The 25,432-nt window shown below is 38.4% G+C and overlaps 1 long non-coding RNA gene across 4 annotated transcripts in view; it reads right to left on the reverse strand.

Moving 5' to 3' along the window:
* The window catches only part of LOC119623861 (uncharacterized), a 380,205-nt gene that overhangs the window by 95,799 nt on the left and 258,974 nt on the right, over positions 1–25,432 (reverse strand). For all 4 annotated transcript variants that reach the window (XR_012094674.1, XR_012094672.1, XR_005239924.2 and 1 more), the window contains exons 2-4: positions 7,161–7,263; positions 5,698–5,785; positions 1,060–1,180 (exon numbers count right to left, since the gene is read on the reverse strand). This is a non-coding gene — a long non-coding RNA (uncharacterized lncRNA). The remainder of the gene's footprint in view (positions 1–1,059; positions 1,181–5,697; positions 5,786–7,160; positions 7,264–25,432) is intronic.

The following is a 25,432-nucleotide window of genomic DNA, read 5'->3' on the forward strand; positions in this document are numbered from 1 at the left end:
TCTGTTCTGGTGTCTTTGTTCCTTCTTCCAGCAGCCTGGAAATCCTTGTGCAAACCTGATCCATAAGCTATCCCTCCATCTCTTTAAGAACATAGTAATGGAGTAAGAATTCATAAGCGTATGCCTCAGAATCCTCAAATATCTGGGACCTGAGAGTCTCAAAATCAAGGCCATGCAGAGCTGGATAAAACAAAACTAGAATCAGGGTCCCCTGAGTCATGGAAACTACTCCAGTACCCAAATGCACCTGAGCCTCTTGGCACATCCAGGGAAGACTAAAAGTATTTTCTAGCCTATTAAATCAATTTCTTTATTAAATCAATTTCTTACAAAGAAAAAAGGAAATTATTGTTGGTCTTTTTACTTTCTGCCCTACCTCTTTGTAATAAGAATTGAGGCAAATTTGTCATCAAATGCTCTTTGCAGAGAGGTAGGATGTCATAATGGAGGGAGCCCAGGCCCTGAAGTTAGACATAAATAGAGATGAACGCAAATTCCCTCACTGATCAGCTCTATGCCTTCTGGCAAGTTACTTAATCTCTCTGACCCTTGCTCTCCTTTGCTATAAAAAGGGGTTATTGATATCTGCGTTTTGGGCATGTTATATGGATTACGAATAATCTATTAAAAACACATAGCATAATGGCTAGTACAAAGTAGACATTCAACAAATTACACTTATTATCATTCTCGAAGTAAATTAGTTTAAACATTTAGGAATTGGTTTATGCTTCCAGATAACTAATAAACCTGAGAAGTTTTTTTTTTTTTTTTTTTTTTTTTTTTTTGCCCCATAGAAATTTTCTGTAATTGTATACACTGGCTCTAAATCCAGTTATGAATCAAAAATAGTATATTTAAAGTACTCTTATTCCAGATTAAAAATAAATTCTAATAGTTTGCCTCAAAAAGAGAAACAATCAAGCTTCCCATTAAGACAAATTCAGTAACCACAAAAGCATGCAGAGCTAGACAAAAGAAGATAGTACTATTCTTTCCACGAGTGTGTGACTCATTTTCAACTCAAAGATGGTGAACAGGAAACAAACGCTCATTTACCCACTGGGCTGCTCAGAGCTTGCAGGGATACAGACAATTTTTTGCACATTCAAGCAAAATGTTATGTCCTTCCTCACTGGATTCAGTCCCATTTTTGCAGGTGTAACTTTTATAAGCAAGACTGAAAAGAAAAAAGAAAAAAAGTGTCATTTGGGAGTGCATTCAAAGCCTATTAAGATGACACATTCGCTTGTATTTCTCTTTAACCTTCAAGCCACAGGACAGCCTCCCAACCGTGCTGAAGAATCAAGGGCGGAAGGTCAAAATTATCCAAAAACAAATATGATACTTCAAAAATGTCTGAAAAGGACAGGTGTGCTTTTCAAGAAACCTTTCCCACAGCGGCTTTAGCTTTTGTATGTGGCCCGGATGTAGCTGATAAACCAAGGCTTTCTGACTTTGCAGACTGATAGATATAATTTTCATACTGTATATGGAAAGATAATGCACCCAATGCATTGGACAGTTGTCCCTGTGTTATCAAGCAATGTGTTCTCTTATTTCACTAACAAATGTGCAGACAAACACACATTGTGGCAAACTCAAGGAAATCACTAGCCTGTGTTTGAAACTTAAGCCTCCCCATTCTTTAGAGTATAGCAGTATTCAGGCAATAGGGATGCATGGTACCAGCATTACCCTTTCTCTCCAGACTCCAGAACATGACAATAGCTGATATGTTTCAGTGCATGAATAATTCTGATCCCAGCTAGACAATTGCTGTGAAGGAATTGTCCTTATAATAGTTGTCTCATAAAAATATGTATATTTTATTATAAAACAAGAATATTCAAATGGACATCCACATTTTGGCCCCAAATCCTCCCCTTTCCTGTGTCTTATGCAAAGTAGAGGTCGATAAATATTTATCAAATGAATGTTAAAAGCATGAAAGAATGTTTTATTTGGATTTTGATGCCTTTCTAGTGAGATACTACCTGTTTTTCATTTAATCACAGCTTATCTTTTTGAGATGAGAAAATGTAGACGCAAAGTCATGATAAGCCACCAACATCATAAAGCGCAGACTCAGGTACTGAACTGTATTCTCTGCCTGTCCCTTCATGCGATTTCTTTCTACTTTCCACAGAAAAATCCCCCCTTCCTGCTATTTCCACCCCTGAAATATTTATAGGCTGATGTCCTCTTTAGTCATCACTGAGCTAAGCTGCAATCTTGTAATCATTTCTCAGAAGTCATTTTCTCCATTGGCTTAATCATTTCATTTACTTCTGACTCCACCTAATGCGATTACGTCCCTTAGACATGAGGTTCCAGAACTGAAACAGCCCTTCAAGGAACCAGAGAGAAGCCAGGCAACATCAATCAAGCCCCTTGATAATAGAATGTGTCCTCACATGTGACTCCATAGATGTTTTGCTGTGGGACTCTTTAATTCCATCTTGCCTTATAGGCAAGATGCAATCTTTATCAGAGCTCCAGGGATAATGTTGTGTCACACAAAAATGTGCACTGCTTTTGATGTCAGGTACACCTGGGTTCAAATCTTGGCTTCCCGATTTACTACCTGTATAACCTAAGGCAAGTTATTAAGCATCTCTAAATCTTGGTTTCTTTGTCAGAGATAAGTTGGGAGGAATACTAGCTACATCATAGGAGTCTTGTGAGAACTAAATCACTTCATATATGTAAATGGCCTGTGTATACTATACTTAGCACACATTATATACAGCACTCTTACTAACCTCTAAATCTAGTGTTAAATCAATTTCTCTCTCTCTCTTACCCGACTCCATTCAATTTGCCAGGAATTCTGTCCACCTTTCTTTCATTTTTTCTGAACGTATCCATTTTTTCCCATTGATATGAGTCACAATTAGATCAGCTGCCACCTGATCAAACCCACCATCATTTCTAACCAGACCATTGCCATAGCCTCCTGACTCATTCCCCTGCTTTCATCCTTGCCCTTTAAAATGCGTTCTCTACACTGTAGCGATGTCATCTTTTTAAAAGATTACTTGGATCAGTCCACTTGCCTGCATAAAACATGGCATAGGGTTCCCACTACACTAAAATACAAATCCAAAATTCTTGCCATGGACTACAGGACCTCAAGTGATCTTTCCCTGCTTGTATCTCTGAAGTTATCCTTCTCCCCTCTTCTATCACTTACTCTACATTTAGTTTCTTGAGTGGTTTCTTGAGTTCATTAAGCTTATTCTGGTGCCAGAAAATTTGCACTTTCCATTCCCTGAGACTTAGATATTCTTCCCCAAGATCTTTATATGATTGGTTCCTTCTCATCATTTCAGTCTAAGACCAGAGGTCACCTCCTCCAAGAGGCCTCCCTTGGTCACCAAATCTCACGTTGTCTCTCCCTGATAACCTAACACTGACACTTTCTAGCACATTACTTTGTCTTATTTTCTTTATGTCACTTTATCACTATCTGAAATTACCATATTTACTTGTTTATTTCCAGAATGTTTGTCTCTCTCAATAGAATGCTAGCCCTATGAAAGAAGGAACTTTGTCTACTTTGCATATCTCAATATTGTTACCTCCTAAAATTGTGCCTGGCATGAAGTAGGCACTCAAAAAATATTTGACAAATGCATAAATTGGTGTTTTTAAGCCTGTTTTGGAAGAACTGGGTTCTATCATCCTTTTCATAAGGATGAAAAGATAATGAAATCTTAAGGTATTCTCACATAAATTTAATATCTCAGCCCTAAATTTTGCATAGCCAGGAAATTCTGTAGCATTATAAAATGGTTCAGAACACAGAGCATGTTTTAAGTCCTAGCTTTGCCACTTCCTTTCTGTGTGACCTTGGATAAGCCAGCTGACGTATTAAAACTGGTTTTCTTGTCTAAAAATATAAAGATAATAACGCATACAATATTAGAGGGTTTTGTGAGGATTAAAAAAGCTAAGTCTATAGCACAGTTCCTGGAACATTGTGTGCAGTCAGTAAATGGTGGTTATTATTATTATGGTTATAGTTTTTACAGTAATTAATTCTGGCACCGTACTTTACAAAGAACTTTGACAAATTGGAGTCCATCCAGAGGAGAACAAACAATCTTGTGAAGGGTCTGGAAACCACGACTTGTAAAGAATGATGGAAAGAGCTGAGGATGTTTACCTTGGAAAAGACACTTTTTCAGAGGAACATGATACCTTTTTTAAAAACACTGAAAAGAACTGTCTGGTGGAAGAGAGATTTGATTTATTCAATGTTACTCTGCAGTATACATTTAAAGCCAAAGAGTAAAAGTTAAATCTTAAACTCTTTATGATCTAATAACCAAACGTCCCCAAACCAAAATAGTATTGAATTCTACTTATAAGAGTAAAAACTTTTAAGTCATGTTTGCATAAATTTTTATTAGGGAAATTATACCGTATATGAAGCCATTTACAATTACCATTGTATTAGCCTGTTTTCACACTGCTGATAAAGACATACCCAAGACTGGGAAATTTACAAAGGAAAGAGGTTTAATGGAGAACTCACATTTCCACGTGGCTGAGAAAGCCTCACAATTATGGCAGAAGGTGAAAGGCATATCTCACATGGTGGCAAACAAGAGAAGAGGGCTTGTGCAGAAAAACTCCCCTTTTTAAAATCATCAGATCTTGTGAGACTTATTCACTGTCACGAGAATAGCACAGGAAAGACCTCCCACTGGGCTCCTCCCACAAGATGAGATTTGGGTGGGGACAAAGCCAAACCATATCAACCTTATTAAGACTTTGTATCAATATGAAAAGTATGTGTAGGATCTCAATTGCAGAAAATGGACTATGAAATACATGCATAAGCGGACTATGAAATATAGGCACTCTACAGAGAGAAACAGAAAGAAAGAGAGAGAGAATATAAGCACAAACACACGCAAATAAAATGTGTTGCTTTAAGAGATGATGAGTTTCCTGTCCATCCAAAGGTTAAAGCAGAGACCAGACAACCTCTTAGAAGAAACAGCATTGAGAAGTAGTATTACAGACAAAGCATTGGCTAGGGTGAACACTGAAAAGATTTCAAAGCTCCATGGGTCTATGATCTGATGAAATATATCGTTGAATTGTGGGCACAAAATTGTGCTTTTTAAAATAGTGCAGATGACATTAAGCCTCTCAAATATTTTCATTTCCTCTCAATTAAAACATGCAAAAAAATCTAATACCAAGAGACCCAAGTTCTGGGCTCCATGGTCTACTGGGACGCTGTGGCATCAAGACCCACAAAGTGGACGTTTCTGGCCATTATTTCTCTTCTGCTCTAGCAAAAGTCTGTCAACCTCTCTGAACCTCATTTTCTGGATCCTTTCCCAAAAAGAAGGAAGTTGCATGCTTTCTATATCTATAAATCTGTGCTTCATCTTGATTATTTTCTTTCATAAATCTGAGCTTCGCCAGGAATTAGAAGCCACCTGAACTTTGTAAATAAGGAATTTCTAAGAACACTAACAAGGGAATAACTGTAGAAGAATTTTGGTCCCCAAATCAGGATGGGCCTTTTTCCATGTAAGTTTCAAAAAGTAATAAATAATTCCTATTATAATTCAATGTGTGAAAAGTTTACAATTCTAAGAGACAAGTATCCATCAGTAGGGTTTTCCTAGAAAGTCTCTTTATATTTTATGCAATATGACATTAAGTCATCACCTGCATTGCTTTCTTGGCTTTTTGATGATAAAGGAGCTCTCCTCTGTTGTTGTCAAACTTCCAGGCAAGTTTTCAGACTATCTTCATCCTAGAAGGGCCAATAGACAGAAGATTGCCATTTTCAAGCATTGAATACACAATTGGATCCTTCATTGAGGTCAACTGACCTCCCATTTTATATCTCAGATGATTTCCAGTGGTGGCAAAAACATGTACTTTTCCTTTCCCACTTCGGGAACTATGAGGTGTGCTTTGACTAGGCAATAGAGATATTACAAAATAGCAAACCCATAGAACTTCCAGAGACATCATGAATACTGTAAGAACAACCTCATTCTCTTCGAATCCTTGGTTATAATTCACATAGATTATCTTGTGGGAATAGAACAAAGTAAGCCTTGCTGTGCCATGCTCTTCTTGTGAAGAGTTCTCTGACTTCTATGTTTCAGATGAAGGAATCATTGTAATATGAAAATGGTCAGGGAGTGCCCTCCTCTCATGCCCAGAATTGACCTACAGTCCTCAAACCAATAAGCTCAAGCCCAGATGATTACCACCTACATGAAAGGTAACCTTTTTTCTTTCACAAAATAGAATTTTTTATTGTTAATATTTTTATAATTGAGATGAAATTCACATAACAAAAGTCAATCATTATAAAGTGAACAATTCAGATCAATTTATTACATTCACGTTTTGCATAATCAAGACCTCTATCTAGTTGCAAAACATCTTTATCACCTCGAAATGCAACCTGGAGCCATTGTGCAGTTCCTCCATTCTCCCCTCTCTCCAGTCCCTGACTCTGTTTTCAGTCCTAAAGATGTACCTATTCTGGATATTTTATATAAATGAAATCATATAACATGTGAGCTTTTCATTCTAGAAAGATAGCTTTTTAATCATTCCCAAGTTTAGGAAAGCATCATGTTCGTACAAGGAAATAAATAAACAGTATCATATGAATTAATTTAAATAGAATTTATTGAGACCTAGCATTTGCAAAACATCTAGTGCTTTAGGAGCACAAAAAAAGACCTGTTAATTATCCTTGTACTCAAAGAAGTTACAGTTTAGAAAGCGGGTGGCAGAGAAAAAAGATCGAGAGCCAAATCCAAGAGGCTGCTACTTTTTAGCAATCAAAAGAAGCCTGGCTTATAAGGGAAGCTTGGAGCTTTGAGGTCCTCCATAACTCACATCAAGGAACAGTACTAATATTAGTTAGTATTCATGGTTGCAAGTTTCAGAAATTCAACTGAATTAGTCTAACACAAAAAGGGGGAAATCGGCCGGGTGTGGTGGCTCATGCCTGTAATCCCAGCACTTTGGGAGGCCGAGGCGGGTGGATCATCTGAGGTCGGGAGTTCAAAACCAGCCTGACCAACATGGAGAAAGCCCCTCTCTGCTAAAAATACAAAATTAGCCAGGCATGGTGGCACATGCCTGTAATCCCAGCTACTCACGAGACTGAGGCAGGAGAATCGCTTGAATCCAGGAGTTGGAGGTTGCGGTGAGCCAAGATCTCGTCATTGCACTCAGGCCTAGGCAACAAGGGCCAAACTCCATCTCAAAAAAAAAAAAAAAAAAAAGTTGGGGAGGAATATATTATGGAAAAGCAGGGGTGGCTCACAATGTGTGGTAGCAGAAACAGAGCCCAGAGTCAAAGCAGAAGCTTAGGAATTTCCTTTTCTCATCTTGATTTCTATCTTAGTCTATTCAGGCTGCTATGACAAAATATCACAGACTGGGTGGCTTATAAACAACAGTAACGTATTTCTCACAGTTCTGGAGGCTAAGAAGTCCCAAGTCAAGGCAGATTTGATATCTAGTGAGGGCTCACTTTTTCACAGATAGCCACCTTCTTGCTGTAATTTCACATGGGGTTTCTCTGGGGTCCCTTTTATAAGGGCACTTACCCCATTAGAGAAGGCTCCACTGTAATGACCTAATCATGTCTCAGAGGCCCCACCTTCAAACAACATCATCTCAAGGTTACGATTTTAACATATGAATTTTGGGAGGACATAAACATTGATTCCATTGCAGCTACTCTATATATTTAAATGTCAATTCATTCTTTGCTCTCTGTTCACATGGTGGACAAAAGACGGTGATTCCACAGTTTCCAAGTTTACATCTCCTTTCTTCAAAAGAGGCACTATTACATGAGGCTAAGAATAGACTCCAGAGTCAGACGCAGGTGAGTTTAAATCCTAATTCTACCATCTACAGGCTGTGTGACACTGGGAAAGTCATTTAACCTCTCGGGCCTGTTTCCTCATCAATAATAATACTGATTTAATAAGGTTCTTTTTTTTTTTTTTTTAAATTTATTTATTATTATTAAACTTCAAGTTGTAGGGTACATGTGCACAACGTACAGGTTTGCTACATATGTATACTTGTGCCATGTTGGTGTGCTGCCCCCATCAACTCGTCATTTACATCAGGTATAACTCCCAATGCAATCCCTCCCCCCTTCCCCCTCCCCATGATAGGCCCCGGTGTGTGATGTTCCCCTTCCCGAGTCCAAGTGATCTCATTGTTCAGTTCCCACCTATGAGTGAGAACATGCGGTGTTTGGTTTTCTGTTCTTGTGATAGTTTGCTAAGAATGATGGTTTCCAGCTGCATCCATGTCCCTACAAAGGACACAAACTCATCCTTTTTTATGGCTGCATAGTATTCCATGGTGTATATGTGCCACATTTTCTTAATCCAATCTGTCACTGATGGACATTTGGGTTGATTCCAAGTCTTTGCTATTGTGAATAGTGCTGCAATAAACATACGTGTGCATGTGTCCTTATAGCAGCATAATTTATAATCCTTTGGGTATATACCCAGTAATGGGATGGCTGGGTCATATGGTACATCTAGTTCTAGATCCTTGAGGAATCGCCATACTGTTTTCCATAATGGTTGAACTAGTTTACAATCCCACCAACAGTGTAAAAGTGTTCCTATTTCTCCACATCCTCTCCAGCACCTGTTGTTTCCTGACTTTTGAATGATCGCCATTCTAACTGGTGTGAGATGGTATCTCATTGTGGTTTTGATTTGCATTTCTCTGATGGCCAGTGATGATGAGCATTTTTTCATGTGTCTGTTGGCTGTATGAATGTCTTCTTTTGAGAAATGTCTGTTCATATCCTTTGCCCACTTTTGGATGGGGTTGTTTGTTTTTTTCTTGTAAATTTGTTTGAGTTCTTTGTAGGTTCTGGATATTAGCCCATGATCATGATCAAGTGGGCTTCATCCCTGGGATGCAAGGCTGGTTCAATATTTGCAAATCAATAAACATAATCTAGCATATAAACAGAACCAAAGACAAGAACCACATCATTATCTCAATAGATGCAGAAAAGGCTTTTGACAAAATTCAACAGCCCTTCATGCTAAAAACGCTCAATAAATTCGGTATTGATGGAATGTACCTCAAAATAATAAGAGCTATTTATGACAAACCCACAGCCAATATCATACTGAATGGGCAAAAACTGGAAAAATTCCCTTTGAAAACTGGCACAAGACAGGGATGCCCTCTCTCACCACTCCTATTCAACATAGTGTTGGAAGTTCTGGCTAGGGCAATCAGGCAAGAGAAAGAAATCAAGGGGATTCAGTTAGGAAAAGAAGAAGTCAAATTGTCCCTGTTTGCAGACGACATGATTGTATATTTAGAAAACCCCATTGTCTCAGCCCAAAATCTCCTTAAGCTGATCAGCAACTTCAGCAAAGTCTCAGGATACAAAATTAATGTGCAAAAATCACAAGCATTCTTATACACCAGTGACAGTCAAACAGAGAGCCAAATCAGGAATGAACTTCCATTCACAATTGCTTCAAAGAGAATAAAATACCTAGGAATCCAACTTACAAGAGATGTAAAGGACCTCTTCAAGGAGAATAAGGTTCTTTAAAAATTTCATTGGAAAACACATATAAAGATCAATGTTCACCACAGAAATCTTCAACAAATATTAACTATTGAATATTATTATGATTAAAGAGGCCATCCCTAAATGAGTGAGTCTTGATAACAAATCCAGATTTCAAAAAAGAGACTCTGATCCAACTTGGGCCAAGTGCTTCCCTCTCCTCCATCAGTAACAGCCAGAGGGTAGAGTCACAGCTGAGAAAGATGGCTAGCACAGACATCCCTGTGGTGGAGACGCAGGAGCCTGTCTGCAACTGAACCCAGGAGAGAAGATACCAGAATCAGAGAGAAGAGGAACGGAGTCAAAGTCAGGCCTCCTAACCTGCTGAGGGGACAGCTGCCTGTGGATCCCAGGCCACAGAAGAAAAAACTTATTTGGGGCTTTTGGGACTTAGCTCAAGAGACTCTCTCAGTTGATCTTTGGAACTTGTGCTACTGCTTTTTAAATTTAGTCAATATTGACTAGTTAACCTCCTGAACTTTGAAATCATTGTTTACTCTCTTTTTCTGTCACTTTAGCTTGTTTGGATTATTCTTTTATTCTCTCTGACCTTTAGTTTTAGATTTTCCTTTATCTTAGTTGTTCTTACCTCGTGGTTTGCTTGCTGCCTTCTGGTTTTTGTTTTTTGGTTTTTTTTTTTTTAGGTGGCAGGGAGGGGGTGAGTTCATTTATGTCACCTAGTGCCTTGTATCATTTTATCTTTAACTGTTCTTTTTATTGTTTTGTTGCTACTTTTAAACCTTTTTATTATTTACAATTTTTAGTTTTCTAAAATTCTACCAGTGAAAAGTATAGATGAAGGGGTTTGGCTGACAGGATGACCCCTCTGACTTCAAAAGATGGATGGGAACTCATTTCCATTTCAACCATCCTGTAGGGGCCTCCAGACCCTGAGGCTGATCTACAGAAATGTCACAGAAACTCCACGTAATTCAGGCTGCTTCTCACCACACTTTCTTTCTGCTTTTCTAGGGTAAAGTGCCTCCCTTCAGCAGATTGAGTAGGCGGTGAGCCCTATTCTGGAGAAAAAAGGTTTGTAGCTCTGCCAAAGAATCAGTGAAAGAGGATGAAGCATTCCAGATGAAAGAGGCCTTCTCATCACGGTGGAGCCGCAGAGCTCAGCCCCAGGACCTCTTCTCTTCTTTGTCTTCATTCAGTTATTGATTTCTTAGGTACTATCCACATACTGATGACTCCCAAATCTATATTTTCAGAACACAACCTCTCTCCTGAACTCTATAATGCTAACCTCCCACTTGACATCTCAATTTCAATGTTCAATAGGCATCTCAAACTTAGCATATCCAGAACTCAATTACAGATCTTTCCCCTGCTGAACCAGCTCCTCCCAAAGTCTTTCCCATCTCAGACAACAGTAACATCATCTTTCTCTTACAGCCCATATCCAATCCATCAACAAATTCTATTGGTTCTACTTCAAACTTTGATCACCTCTCACCTGGAATAGTGCAGTAGCTTACTTACTGGTCTCTCAGCTTATATCCCTGCCTCCTACAGTCAACTCATTATGCAACAGCTGCAATGATCCTTTAGAAATATTTATCAGACCATATTATCCTGCTGAGAACCTTCAATGGTTCCTCATCAGCTGATTTCCTTGTTCCTCCAATACAATCACACTCCCTTTATAAAGCCTTTGTATTTGTTCTCTCTTTCTGGAACCCTCTTCTATCAGATATTCACATGGCTTAATCTCTCACTTCCTTCAGGTTCATACTCAAATACCAGTTCAACATCCTGTACAAAATGTTAATAGTACCCATTTCATCATTTTATCCCCTTTCTCACTTTATTTTTCTTTATAGTACTTATCACTATCTGCCATACTTGCTTATTATCTGTCTCCCCTAACTAAAATATTAGGTTGGTGCAAAGTAATTGCAGTTTTTCCCATTACTTTCCATGGTAAGAACTACAGTTACCTCCTCACCAACCTAATACAAGCTCCAATAGAAGAAAAGATACTTTTTTTCAGTTTTTTTCTTGCTGTATCTCTAATGTCTGTGTCTGTAATGGCACTAGAAAATGCTCAATAATTGTTTGAATACACTAAACAATTAAATAAGTGATTTAAATCCTGGTATTATAGTTCAAGCAGCATTTTTTTTTTTTTTTTTTTTTTTTTTAGATGGAGTTTCACTCTTGTTGCCCAGGCTGGAGTGCAATGGCATAATCTTGGCTCACTGCAACCTCCGCCTCCTGGGTTCAAGTGATTCTCCCCGCTCAGTCTCCTAAGTAGCTGGAATTACAGGCATGCACCACCACACCTGGCTAATTTTTATATTTTTAGTAGAGACGGGGTTTCACCATATTGGTCAGGCTGGTCTTGAACTCATGACCTCAGGTGATCCACCCACCTCAGCCCCCCAAAGGGCTGGGATTACAAGTGTGAGCCACCGTGCCCAGTCCTCAAGTAGCATGTTCAAACAGTTTATATAAAAAGAGGGTGTTAAGATGCAGGGAAAAGAAAACTAAGAAATAAGATGACAACTATGTCAATCCTTGAATGAAATACCATTGTACGCAGGCACTGTGCCAGATGTCTCTTGTGGGTTATTTCTTTTAATCTTAAATGTTATAAGATAATTGACAATATTGGTTCAACTCTAGTAGATTCTTTGAAACTTATCACCCATTATCTATTATCTTTTCACTCAAGCTGTAGTATTATTCATTGTCAAGAGACATAGACTTCAGAAAATAAACTTGCTGACCAGGAGGGGTGGCTCATGCCTGTAATCCCAACACTTTAGGAGGCTGAGGTGGGTGGATCATTTGAGGTCAGGAGTTTGAGACCAGCCTGGCCAACAAGGTGAAACCCCATCTCTACTGAAAATACAAAAAAATTAGCTGGGCATAGTGGCGCATGCCTATAATCCCAGCTACTCAGGAGGTTGAGGCACGAGAATTGCTTAAACCCAGGAGGTGGAGGTTGGAGTGAGTCGAGATCCTGCCACTGCATTCCAGCCTGGGTGACAGAGTGAGACTCTGTCTCAAAAAAAAAAAAAAAAAAGAAAAGAAAAGAAAAGAAAAAGAAAAAAAAAGAAAAAGAAAAGAAAGAAATGTGCTAATCTTGATGTTGTATGCTTTTCCTCCTGCTATAAGGAAAGCAATTATGGCAGGTAAAGGCAAGCTGACCATATTTATCCTGAAGAATTCAAAATAATATCTAATTCATGAAAAAGGTTACAAAGTATTATGGATATACAATCAAAGGAGAAATTAACCTCAATATGTACAATCAAAGAAGACCTTACTAGAATCTAGCACTTGATCTAAGCCTCAAATAATTGACATGCTTTATAAACTCAGAAGTTTGACACAAGGCAAGTTATAGTGTAAGGAAGGACAAATAACTCCTAAAAAGCATGGTATGCAAGAAACCTTTGAGTAAGTGCTAGGTAACTTCTAAGGTAGCCCCCACTGATCTCCACCTCCTCATATTTACGTCGTTGTGTAATACTCTCCACTTGAATATGAGTAGGACCTATGACTTACTCCTAGCCAACAGAATATGGCAAAGGTGGGATGTCGCTTCCATAATTAGGTTACATGATTGTGACTTCTGTCTTTTAATTAATTTATTTATTTTGAGACAGAGTCTTGCTCTGTCGCCTAGGCTGGAGTGCAGTGGTGCAATCTAGGCTCACTGCAACCTCTGCCTCCTGGGTTCAAGCAATTCTCGTGTCTCAGACTCCTGAGGAGCTAGGACTACAGGCGCCTGCCATCGCGCCCAGCTAATTTTTTTTGTATTTTTTAGTAGAGACAGGGTTTCACCATGTTAGCCAGGGTGGTCTTGATCTCCTGACCTCATGATCCACCCACCTTGGCCTCCCAAAGTGCTGGGATTACAGGCATGAGCCACCACGCCTGGCCTAATTATTATATTTTTAGTAGAGACGGGGGTTTCACAATATTGATCAAGCTGATCTCGAACTCCTGACGTCAGATGATCCACCTGCCTCGGCCTCTCCAAGTGCTGGGATTACAAGTGTGAGCCACTGTGCCTGGCCAATGACTTCTGTCTTGTTAGCAGACTCTCTACTGCTTTCTCAGCTTGTACGCTTTGATGAAAAAAGCTGTGATTTTGGAAAAGCCCATGTGTCAAGAAACTGAGACAGTCTCTAGCCAATAGACAGCAAGGAACTCAGGCCCTCAGTCTAACAGCCTTTCACACTCAAGCCTTCAGATGGGAGCTCAGTTCTCACCAATACATTGATTCCAGCCTTGTGAGGGACTCTGTCTCAGAGAATCCAGCTAAGTCAGGCCAGTATTCCTGATCCACAGAAACAGCAAGATAATAAATGTGTGTTGTTTTAAGCTGCTAAATTTTGTCATAATTTGTTACAAAGCAAGAAATAATTACTTTAATTTAGGACTAATGATACATTTGCATTTTCCCCAAAATCTTTTTTTGTAACAAATTTTTTAATTTGTAGTTCAAGCATTTATTTAGTAAATATTTATTAAGAGTCTGTTTTTTGTAATTATTGTTGTTATAGTGAATATAAAGACTGGGAATATCAATCAGAGAAAGACCTCTCCTCAAGAAGACTGGTCCAGGTAGGTAAGAGGTGCTCACAAATAATTAAAACAAGGTAGAAGCTACATGCTAAATGACAAGAAATAGCTGGAGATGATCTATCAAGAATGTATGGTGGAAGTGCATTGAATTGGGTCTTGAAAAGCAGGTTGAGCATATAAGGGATACACAATGGACTGTCTGTAAGCAAATACATGGAGGTGAGAATTATGGGGCATGTACAACAGATGATAAACAATTTCTTTCACTACAGAGTAGGACACATTTAGGGTAGAAAGTTCATGCAGGTAGACAGAATTGGAGAAGTAGGTTGGACCATATTGGGAAGCTCCTTGAACTGTGGGCAAAGGACTAAGAGTTGGTGCTTTTTAAAACATTATTCAAACTCCGTTGCCAAAAATAATAGAGTCCCAATTTCCTTTCTGAAAACTTCCTCATTCCATACCTAATACTTTTAAATATTGGGCCAAAGGTAAAAACTTCCTGTACTTTTATCATGTCCCAGTTTGTTCAAGATTACTTATCCATTGAGTCTCTCTGAAATGGCTCACTGCATTTTATAATGCAATTTGAAGACCCAAGTATATTTGAAATTGAGAAACTAACACCATCTATAAAGTATTGTATGCATTTTTACTATGTGTAGATTATTGTGGTGACTCTCTGCATTTGTTTCCAGTACAGAAAAAATTCTTACAGCTTTTCTGCACCCCCCACCCAAAATGTCACTTTCTTGAAGTATTCTCATTTATTCATCAGAGTTTGGAGGAAGGCCATATGGCTGCAAAATATGTATTTATGTCTAATTTGTGCACAGCTTCTGCTTGTAATTTCATTTAAGGTAGCTTAAATGGCACTCGAACAGACAATTTTTACTTGTACATTTACCAGCATGAAATCACTTTGAAAATCCATTCAAGAACATCTTGAAATTAATCTTCACTGGAGGCTTTCTCTACATAATCTCTGCCAGTTACAAAATTCTTCATAGAGCTTCTCAAGGAGTTTCAAAAGCTTTCTGCTCACCCAGCAGGATGTGGCTCATTTAATAGTCTTTCATATATTACTTTAGAGAAGTACACAAACTTACTATCTTCCTCGCCTAATAGTAAAGGTTGATTGAGATCCTCTGGACTTGTGCTTTCATAGCTATTTTAATGCCCAAAATAACACATAACCAAGCATCCCTCCAGACTTTCAAAGTATCAACAAATAGTGTTTTTCAACTTGTTTCTTTCAATTTTGGACTCTGTACATCTAATTATGCTTATAGCACACATAATCCTATGACACCAACTGTCCAACAATCATATCACCATCCCCACATCTTCCCAGCTAAAAACTGTTTACAATTCAGTGTCACAATTTGATTTTTTTTTTTTTTTTTTTTTTGATTGATGATACTTAAGCAGCTGGGAGAATTAATGGAGTTCAGCAGAGGCCACAGTCCTAACCAGGGTTTGTAATTGATATCTGGGAGGCCGCGGCCTTTCCTTTCTGCAAAAGCAGTCTAATTAGTGAGGCCTGCATGTCTGTGCAAGGCAAGAGGAGAAGGTGGTGGAGGAGGAAACCTGAGGTCCCCTGAGGGTTTGAAACTGCTTGGCTTTCCTATCAGAACAGTTCCACAGCAGCAAAAGAGGCAGAGTGCTTCTAGAAAAGACAGACTCTTCAAACATATTTGCAACATGTATTGCTGCAAATACACATAACATACAGTATTTGCGATTTACAGTCATCATTCTCCAATTAATGTTCAAAAGAGTTTAGTGGTTTACTCCTCTAACCCTTAGGTATATAGAACATAAATTTATTCACTTAAAATTTAACTTGTCAATACAATTCACTTTGGAATATTTTTAAATAGTAAGTTCCTTGATTCACTTAAAATTACTTTATAATGCAATTAACAGAATTATTTTTAAAGTAAGTTCCTTTGAGGTCTATTAACTGATTTTTAAAATTATTTTTTAAAATAATTTTATATATACATAATAAAATGGTACAAAGTCTGAAGAACTCAGGGACCATCTTTATATCATTCAGCTTATTTGGTAGAGACCAGACTGGGAGAAAGGGGAAGAGTTTTGATAGCATAAAGACCTGTATAAAAATTTTTTAAATGATTAATATTCTTTAACTTCAAATTTATGAAGCAACTGATTTTGTGGAACGCTTACTTTATTATAATTTTTTCCTTCGTCAAACACATATTTCCATTCCTTTGTTTTCAAATGCGTTGCTTAAAATACAAAGATTTACTTTTACACTCTCTCTGTTCTTGACTACTGAAGTTTTCTTTTAATTTCACCCTCTTAAGGTCAGAAGAATATTTGCTTTTCATTTTGCCATAATAACATAGACCTCAACTCTTTTGAATGCTTTCTTCATAATTTTTCTGTATATTAAATTGAAAATTCATCTCACTCATAATACCTCATACAAGTCTCTCTTACATTTTATCTACTCTCCTGCCTATGACATTCATTTCTCTTTCTGTCCTTCATTTGATTACTGGTTTGTTTTTATTTAACGGCCCACATCATGCTTTGAATTTTGTGTCCTTTAAAATTTAAGATGTATACATTATAAATTTCCCAACCCATTGTATAAATAAATTAGTATATTCATATTCATTTATTCGAATTTGTTATCGATTATCAGAGACTAAATAATTCGACAAATGTAAATTCAGTACTAAATTTAGAATAAAGCCAAGTGAACTGGTAATCAGGAGACAATATTCCCGTGTAAGACTGCAAATCCCAGAAAGGCAGTGACCACATGGTGTTGTTCAATTTTATATTCTGGGCGGTTAGCAAATTTTCTGACACAGGCACACCGAAGGCATTCAACAAGTGTTTATAGAGCAAATGAACTCTGGGAAATACGTATTATCATTTTTCCCATTTTGTTAATGAGGTCACATCATTATTAAGTGGTAAAGCCAATATTCAAACTCCAATATGGAGTTCACATTCTTAATTACTATGTAATATTGCCTCTGTTGGAAATAAAGGAGAGGCATCAAAGATTCCACCACTCTTACAATTAGGCTTTGTCAAATATATGAGACATTAACTAAATTAGCCAATAACAAAAAGAAATTTTCACTATTACACGAAGATTTTTAAAAGAAATAGAATATTCTCATATAATCTTATTCAAGCATAGAAAACATAGAATATTAAATATTTAAATCATGGGAAACCATTAACATATAATTTCTGCTGCAGCATTTACTTTACCAAATGTCAAAGCATTGTAATTGCAGGCTTGCAAAAATGGTAAATGAATGGAAGAGTTCACTCCTAGGTGTATAAAAAAGATGGAGATCAATATTGTGCTATTACTGCTTGGTTTGCACATCAGAAGAAACATGTGAAGCAAATGCCAAGGCACCACAGTGGAGATCAATGCACTCAGCAAACAGATGGATTCATCTCTGAGATGCCAATAAGTAGATCCTAAATACTTTTCTCTCTAGAAAACCTGTGTGCCTAATTTTCATCTTAAAAGCTCAGATGTATATTTTGCACTCTGGGCTTCATTGTAGATTGCATAATGATCCATTATGTACTAGAAGTCAAGAGTCTAGTATCAGTTAGTTGCTTCTGAATGTTTAAGGCTACCAAGCCCTGGCATTGCTCTGTACAAATGATACATTTGGTTTGCAAAGCCTCAGAAGGTAATGACATAAAGTCCTTCAAAGTTGTCAAGAATCACTGCAGAGAAGACACATGATAACAAATTACAGTTCCAGTAAGCAGCATTTAATTTTTTTGAATTTAGTTCAAACTTTGAAGGTGTTTTGACTGATGAGAAATCCTAGGGCTCTGACACAGGATCTCTTAAGGCAGAAGAGCCTCCCAGGCACCCACTGAAATTCAACCATAAAGGAGTGGAGGGTTGTGGTAATGCATCACTGATTCATGTCAATAGTCTCATAACTATTCACAATCATAGCAGCTATGGAGCTTAGTTGAGTCTCCCTTGGACACCTTCTGCAAAATATCCAATCTCAAAAAGGGTTCCTTACTAGGAAAACAGAATAATTTCCACCATTAGAGTTACCTGGTGGATTTTTGAAGTGAACAAGAGCAGAAAGTATTCCTAAATATTGACTTTGGAAAATCAGACCTGGTTTTTGATGACCTGTATTGCTAGGACACTAGGAAAAGTCCTGGAGAGTGCTCTTCTCCAGGATCAAGTGCAGTCGGCACACAATGGAAAGCCCACTGTGAGATAATGCTGCTGTGAACTTTTGGAGCTGAGAGTGAACTGGAAAGAATGATGGCCGAGCACAATCCAGAATGAAGTAGGCTTTTGAGATGGAAACCTTGAAATCTTAGCTCTGGAAAGACATTTTCTGAGCTAGTTCTTTTTTTTTTTTTGAGACGGAGTCTTGCTCTGTAGCCCGGGCTGGAGTGCAGTGGCCGGTTCTCAGCTCACTGCAAGCTCCGCCTCCCGGGTTCACGCCATTCTCCTGCCTCAGCCTCCCGAGTAGCTGGGACTACAGGCGCCCGCCACCTCGCCCGGCTAGTTTTTTGTATTTTTAGTAGAGACGGGGTTTCACCGTGTTAGCCAGGATGGTCTCGATCTCCTGACCTCGTGATCCGCCCGTCTCGGCCTCCCTAAGTGCTGGGATTACAGGCTTGAGCCACCGCGCCCGGCCTGAGCTAGTTCTTCTGCAAAGATGCAGAGGCCATCTCTGCATTACTACTAAGCAACCGAGTACTGCAACGGTGTCTTATCAAAAATAATCTGTCAAGATATATTTATTGGATTGCTGGAGAAGGATTAGATCTTAGTCTTCTCCAGAAACAGCCTGTCTATGGTCTTTGATCAATCTTTTAATTCATTTTTAAACTTTTATCAAGCATCTTATTGGGTCAAGGATCTGATAATACTGTCTAAAGTAGCCCAGATATTACAAACTACATGTGTCATTGTACTAAAAAGTGAATATATGACAACGGCATCTCTTGATTATCTCTATACTACTATTCAATCTACTTATTTGCACCATGCTTTTATAGGCCACTGAGTATACATATGAACTCTATTAATCACCACACCTCCTTGCATTGGTCCCATTTTATAGATAAAGGAATAAAATAGAATGCTGCCCAAATTTGTACACATTTGAGTAACAGAAGAAAGACTTGAACACAGGTTAACCTTACCAGGGCCACTGCAGGATCATCTCTGGGAACTGCTTTCCTAAAAGGCCTTCCAAAATTAAAAGATTACCTTGCTCAGAAGCCAAATGGAACTCTGTCATTCAAACTTTATCTGAACTATCCTTGAAACTGTAAATATCACCTGCAGTTTCTTGAAGAGAAATGACTCTCTGTGTGAGTTAGGTAGCACATGCAGCTCATATGATATGCATCCAATGAATGATTTTTCCTCTAGAGTAACGGTTAAGCTATTGGTTCTAGAGTTAGACCATCTAATCCCACAATACTGGCTCTAGGTATGTAACTTTCGGCAGGTTACGTTACTTCTTTGAGCCTCTGTGTTGTTATCTATAAAAGGTGTAATAATAGTATCTATTTGATAGAGTTACTATGACAATTAAATGAAAATGTCTATAGGAGGTGATTAGCACTATACTAAACCCTCAATAGATGCTATTTTTTTCATATTTCCTCTTCCTTTTAATTCAGGCTACATTATGCAACCAAATATAGATGATTTAGGTATTAAATATAATCAAAGAGAAATAAGGCTAACATATATCAAGGCTAATTAACACACATATTTATTTGGCCGGGTGCAGTGGCTCATGCCTGTGATCCCGGCACTCTGGGAGGCCAAGGCAGGTGAATCACCTGGGGTCAGGAGTTCGAGAAAAACTATGAAGTGGGTAAAGCTTGTCTTTTTTTTTTTTTTTTTTTTGCGATGGCATCTCACTCTGTCACCTAGGCTGGAGTACAGTGGCATGATCTCGAATCACTGCAACCTCTACCTCCCGAGTTCCAGCAATTCTCCTGCCTCAGCATCCCCAGGAGCTGAGATTACAGGTATGCACAACCATGTACAGCTAATTTTTGTATTTTTAGTAGAGACGGGGTTTCACCATGTTGGCCAGGGTAGTCTAGAACTCCTGACCTCAAGTGATCCACTCACTTCAGCCTTCCAAAGTGCTGGGATTACAGGCATGAACTACTGCACTGGCCTAAGCTTGTCTTTTTTGTTCTCAGTCTTCAAGTTGCAGACACCACCTGCAACTTGTATTACTACTAAGCAGCCTAGTACTGAAATGGTGTCTTATCCAAAATAATCTGTCAAGATATATTTATTGGATTCCTGGAGAAGAATTAGATCTTTTATAGACTCTTTCTCTATAGTAAAGTCTGATTTTAAGTATGAACCTAGAATTCATTTGCAGTAAGATGTAAATGAATTCATTCAATAACAAACATATACTAAATGATCATTTTAACTGATTACAGCCTGAAATAATTCCAGGAGTGCTTTAAAAAAATGTACACTTCAGAACTAAAGCCACTTTTATAGATTATCTATTCTAAAATGATCAAGCTAAAAGGTAAGGAAATTGAGATCCTGAGAACTTTGTATTTTAATAAGAACCAAAAGAATAAAGCTGTATTAGTGGTATCTTTGGCAAGAGACAATAGACAGGGAATATACAACAACAGGGTAACATCATTAAATCACTTATTCATATAGCTGCTCCCCAGTTCATTCCTAAAAAGAGTCTTATCCATAGGCCCAAGAAAAGCTAGTTGTTTATTTGAAGCAGAGGGTTGCGGGAGATACCAAACGTTCCCATATGCTTCTAGGGATGTTCTGGGCTTGCTTTCTCATCACCAGTATGCTTACCATCATCATTTCCAACAGGTTTCCTACCTAGAAAAAGAATTACCATCTCTCTTTATACGTTTTTCAAATAATTATAATTAAATTATTGAATCTTAATGCCCAATTCTAAGTGTTTCTAACTAGTCAGAAGGGCATTAAGAAAGCAGATCAAGAACTGGGTGGTAATTTTATGTTTGAACAGAATGTCATTAATTTGAAAGGTCACCTAACTGTGTATCTCTAAGAAATGAGAAATGGTTAATCAAGGACATTGGGGTCTGGCATCACTCTCACAGACAGTGAAGAGTAAAGCATTACTTTGGAACACTTTACTCCAAACAGCTATGTGATGGCGAGGAATAGAATAGGTCATTTTTCTTTGTCACATTTCTTTTAATACACAGTGTGATCAGTGAATCAGAAATGAATGTCCAAGGCCGGGCACGGTAGCTCACACCTGTAATCCTAGTAGTCTGGGAGACCAAGGCAGGTGGATCACTTGAGGTCAGGAATTCGAGACGAACCTGGCCAACATGGCGAAACTCTGTCTCTATTAAAATTACAAGAATTACCTAGGCGTGGTAGCATGCAACTGTAGTCCCAACTACTCTGGTGGCTGAGGCAGGAGAATTGCTAGAACCCGGGAGACAGAGTTTGCAGTGAGCGGAGATCACACCACTGCACTCCAGCCTGGGTGACGGAGCGAGACTCTGTTTCAGAAAAAAAAAAAAAAGAATGTCCAGCCCAACCCTGAAAATGAAAAGCCAGAGTTCATGAGTAGCTTCTGTAAAAGAGAGGTTGCCACAGAAAAAGCTAAAAATGTGAAAAGGACTTCAGTTTACCAAGAAACCCTCTAGCCATTCACTTATCACAAAGTAGTGTCTATGGCCCTCTTGAAATAGGCCCTTTGCTCCTGTTCCTTGTCTAAATGCACCAAATCACTAGTTGACAGCTGTACTCTGAGCACAAAGTGATGATCCCTCGAGCCCTGAAAACTATTTCCCACTTTGTCCACTTAAATACCAATCTTACAAGCTTCGTGAAAACAACTGTAATAGACCATTAAACTGGTATTCTTATTGTCTTAGAATTTTAGCAGAGGCCCAAACACTGAGTATAATTATGCCCAAACCTGTACTAAGACCCTGTACATCTTGATATATGGGCCCCTGACACACACAAAGATAGAGTTTTGGTTCATCACCCCTAAGAACATGAGTGGTGAAGATGTTCTTGGAGACTTGTCAGTGGTTTATGCATTCCCTCAACACACAATAGTGTAGGAGAAGGAAGTGCTTCTGCTCCCCTACCAACCAAACCAAATGAGGAAGGCTTCAGAAACCCACCCGGAGCACTACACTTGTGTCTACCGGAAGTTAGGTGGCACAGGCTGCGGTATCTGACTAAACCTGAACAATGTAAATATGAGAGCCTGATTCAACACCCTTGAGAACTGAGTGAGAAAAGGAGGGCTACAATGGAAGTTAATTGTACTCTCACCAATGGTGGGAAAAAATTGTATTCTGAGAACCAAGTATGGATTCCATAGAAGGGAGCTGACCTTTAATCATATTTGTAGGGACCCTGAATAAGAGGCCCACCTTGAAGGATGAAGTGACACCAAGAGAGAATCTGAGGAGCAGGCCGGGTGCAGTGGCTCACACCTGCAGTCTCATCACTTTGGGAGGCCAAAGGGGGAGGATCACTTGAAGTCAGGAGTTTGAGAGCAGCCTGACCAACATGGTGAAACCCCATTTCTACCCAAAATACAAAAATTAGCCAGGCATGGTGGTGCATGCCTATAATCCCAGCTACCTGGGAGGCTGAGGCAGGAGAATTGCTTGAACCCAGGAGGCAGAGACTGCAGTGAGCCAAGATCGTGCCACTGCACTCCAACCTGGGTGACAGAGTGAGACTCTATCTAAAAAAAAAAAAAAAAAAAAAAAAAAAAATCTGAGGAGCATGGGCCACTGGAAGTAAGAGGCTGAGAAAGAAACTGTGAATGGCCAATTGTAGGAGGCATCACTTGTGTCAGGAACCTGCAGCAAGAAAACCTACAGCTGTGGGCTCTTCTAATAACTCATAAAATCTCACCACGAACCAGTTTTGGCATATCTGCCTTGGCAGAGGTGGAGAGCCAAGAGAGCTAGAGAAAACCTTTTCAATGTCTGAATTTTTCCCATCTATCTTTTCCCTCTCTGATCCCAGGGAATGGGGAAGGAGCACAAAAACTAGGAAGAAGAATAAAAGAGGCCACCAAGCCCACCTCTCCATTGCAGAGTTTTAGCCAGAACTGCGATCGGATGAATGAGATGAGATTTGACAGCATGCATATTGAACTATATTTTAAAGCTTGTATATTTTACAAGGATTCTTCCTTATTCCTTTGCTATTTATCCAAATCACACATACCCTTGTTTTATTACTTGGAAATGAGACTGACTATACATGAAAAGCTCTGGAGTCTGCCCGAAATTTCACCTAATGGAAGGGAAGAAGAATTCAGCAGAATGGGTTTAAAGTGATAGGAATGGAAAAGAATAAAGGTGCTTTCTGCTTGCTTTTTAACAAGTCTAATTTATTTAATAAAGTGTTATATTGTGTTGGAGTTTATGCACACATTCTGCAATTAGTACTTTGGAGCTAATAATTACATTTCTCTAAATAATTGCAATGATGCCTCATGTTTATATTAACAACTTACATGTGTCAGACATTGTGCTAAATACTTTTACAAGCATTATTTCATTTGAGCTTAATGATCATCTTAAGAAATTCACTAAAACTATTTTACAGTTCAGGAAACAAAGCCTAGGTTAAAATCACACCGAAAATGGTGAAGGTAGAACCTGAACTCAGGTAGCCTGTCTACAAAGCCTAAATTCTTATTCAATAGGCTTTCCTTGTAAAACATTGAACTAGGCATTATACAAAATAATAAAATAGTTAATGCTTTTAATGCCTATGCCTATGCCAATATCCATTTTTATCATATTATTTTCCATTTTAAATATTCAGAAATTTTCACATTTTCTACATTTTTATCTAGGTGGCAGGAATGGGATTTTCAGCAATGAAGGAAATGATCTCTATCTGTGCTGACCAATGTAGCAGTCACTAGCCACATGTGACTGCTGAGCACTTAAATGTGGCTGGTGCAATGGAGGCACTAAATTTTTACTTGAATCTTATTTAATTTTTTTTAACTTCAAACTTAAATGGCTAGTGGCTATGGCATCGGAATAACCAAAGATAATACTGCAGGCCTATCTTGGCCTGTCTGTCTATTGGCAGATCCAGGTATAACATATATCACACACGCATAATAGAGACTCTAGATTACTTGAATATTTAGATCAAGCTAAATATTTACTATCTGATGATCAAGGCAATTATCAACAGCTAGAGCATTCATTTGTTCTAGGCAACATTTTAAGAATGACATTCTGGAAACAATTTAAAAGATAGCAATCAAGATAAAGAAGGTCTGGAAAGATGGTCATATGAGAAGACATGGAATTGTTAACCAAAAGAGAAGGCACAGAGATGGTATAGGTGCTGCCCTCAAGCAACTGAATGCTTGTCACACAGGAAAGAGAGTACTTATTCCATGCTATCCAAAGAGAAGGACTAAAGTCAAAAGGGAGGACTTAAAGGGAGATAGGATGCCCCAATGTAAGCAAAAGCAGGAAATTGAGCTATTTAGCAGAATTCACTATTTAAGAAGTAATGCACTCCAGCCACTAATTATGTTCAAACAGATTGCAGAAAATTTTAAATTATAGTTAAAATGCAAGCCCAGGCCAGGCGTGGTGGCACACAACTGTAATCCCAGCACTTTGGGAGGCTGAGGTGGGCGGATCACCACAGGTCAGGAGTTCAAGGCCAGCCTGGCCAAAATGGTGAAACCCCGTCTCTACCAAAAATACAAAAAAATTATCCAGGAGTAGTGGTATACACCCATAGTCACAGCTACTCGGGAGACTGAGGCAGGAGAATCACTTGAACCCGGGAGGCAGAGGTTGCAGTGAGCCAAGATTGTGCCATTGCACTGTAGCCTAGGTGACAAGAGCAAAACTCTTTTTTTTTAAAAAAAAAAAAAAAAAGGAAGTCAACACATTTCTATGGTATTTACTGAAAAGTTGTCACGGGACCTTCAGAACGCAAAACTTGGTTTAGCCATTACTTTTTGTTTTTGTTTTTTTAAAAGGAAGGTGTTTTGTGAATATTTATATGTTACTTATAAAATGTAAGTTATAGCTATATCTATGCTACATCTTGTCATTAAAATTTGGATATTTATCTAAATATATTTCCTAAAAGGGGCAAAGAGTTTTCTCATGAATTTTGTGATTTAACAGTTCTAAAGACTACTGATGTGTAACTTTGAGATGATGAATGTC

The sequence above is a fragment of the Chlorocebus sabaeus genome, chromosome 11, assembly GCF_047675955.1.
Source record: "Chlorocebus sabaeus isolate Y175 chromosome 11, mChlSab1.0.hap1, whole genome shotgun sequence".
In the NCBI taxonomy this organism is placed as follows: Eukaryota; Metazoa; Chordata; class Mammalia; order Primates; family Cercopithecidae; genus Chlorocebus; species Chlorocebus sabaeus.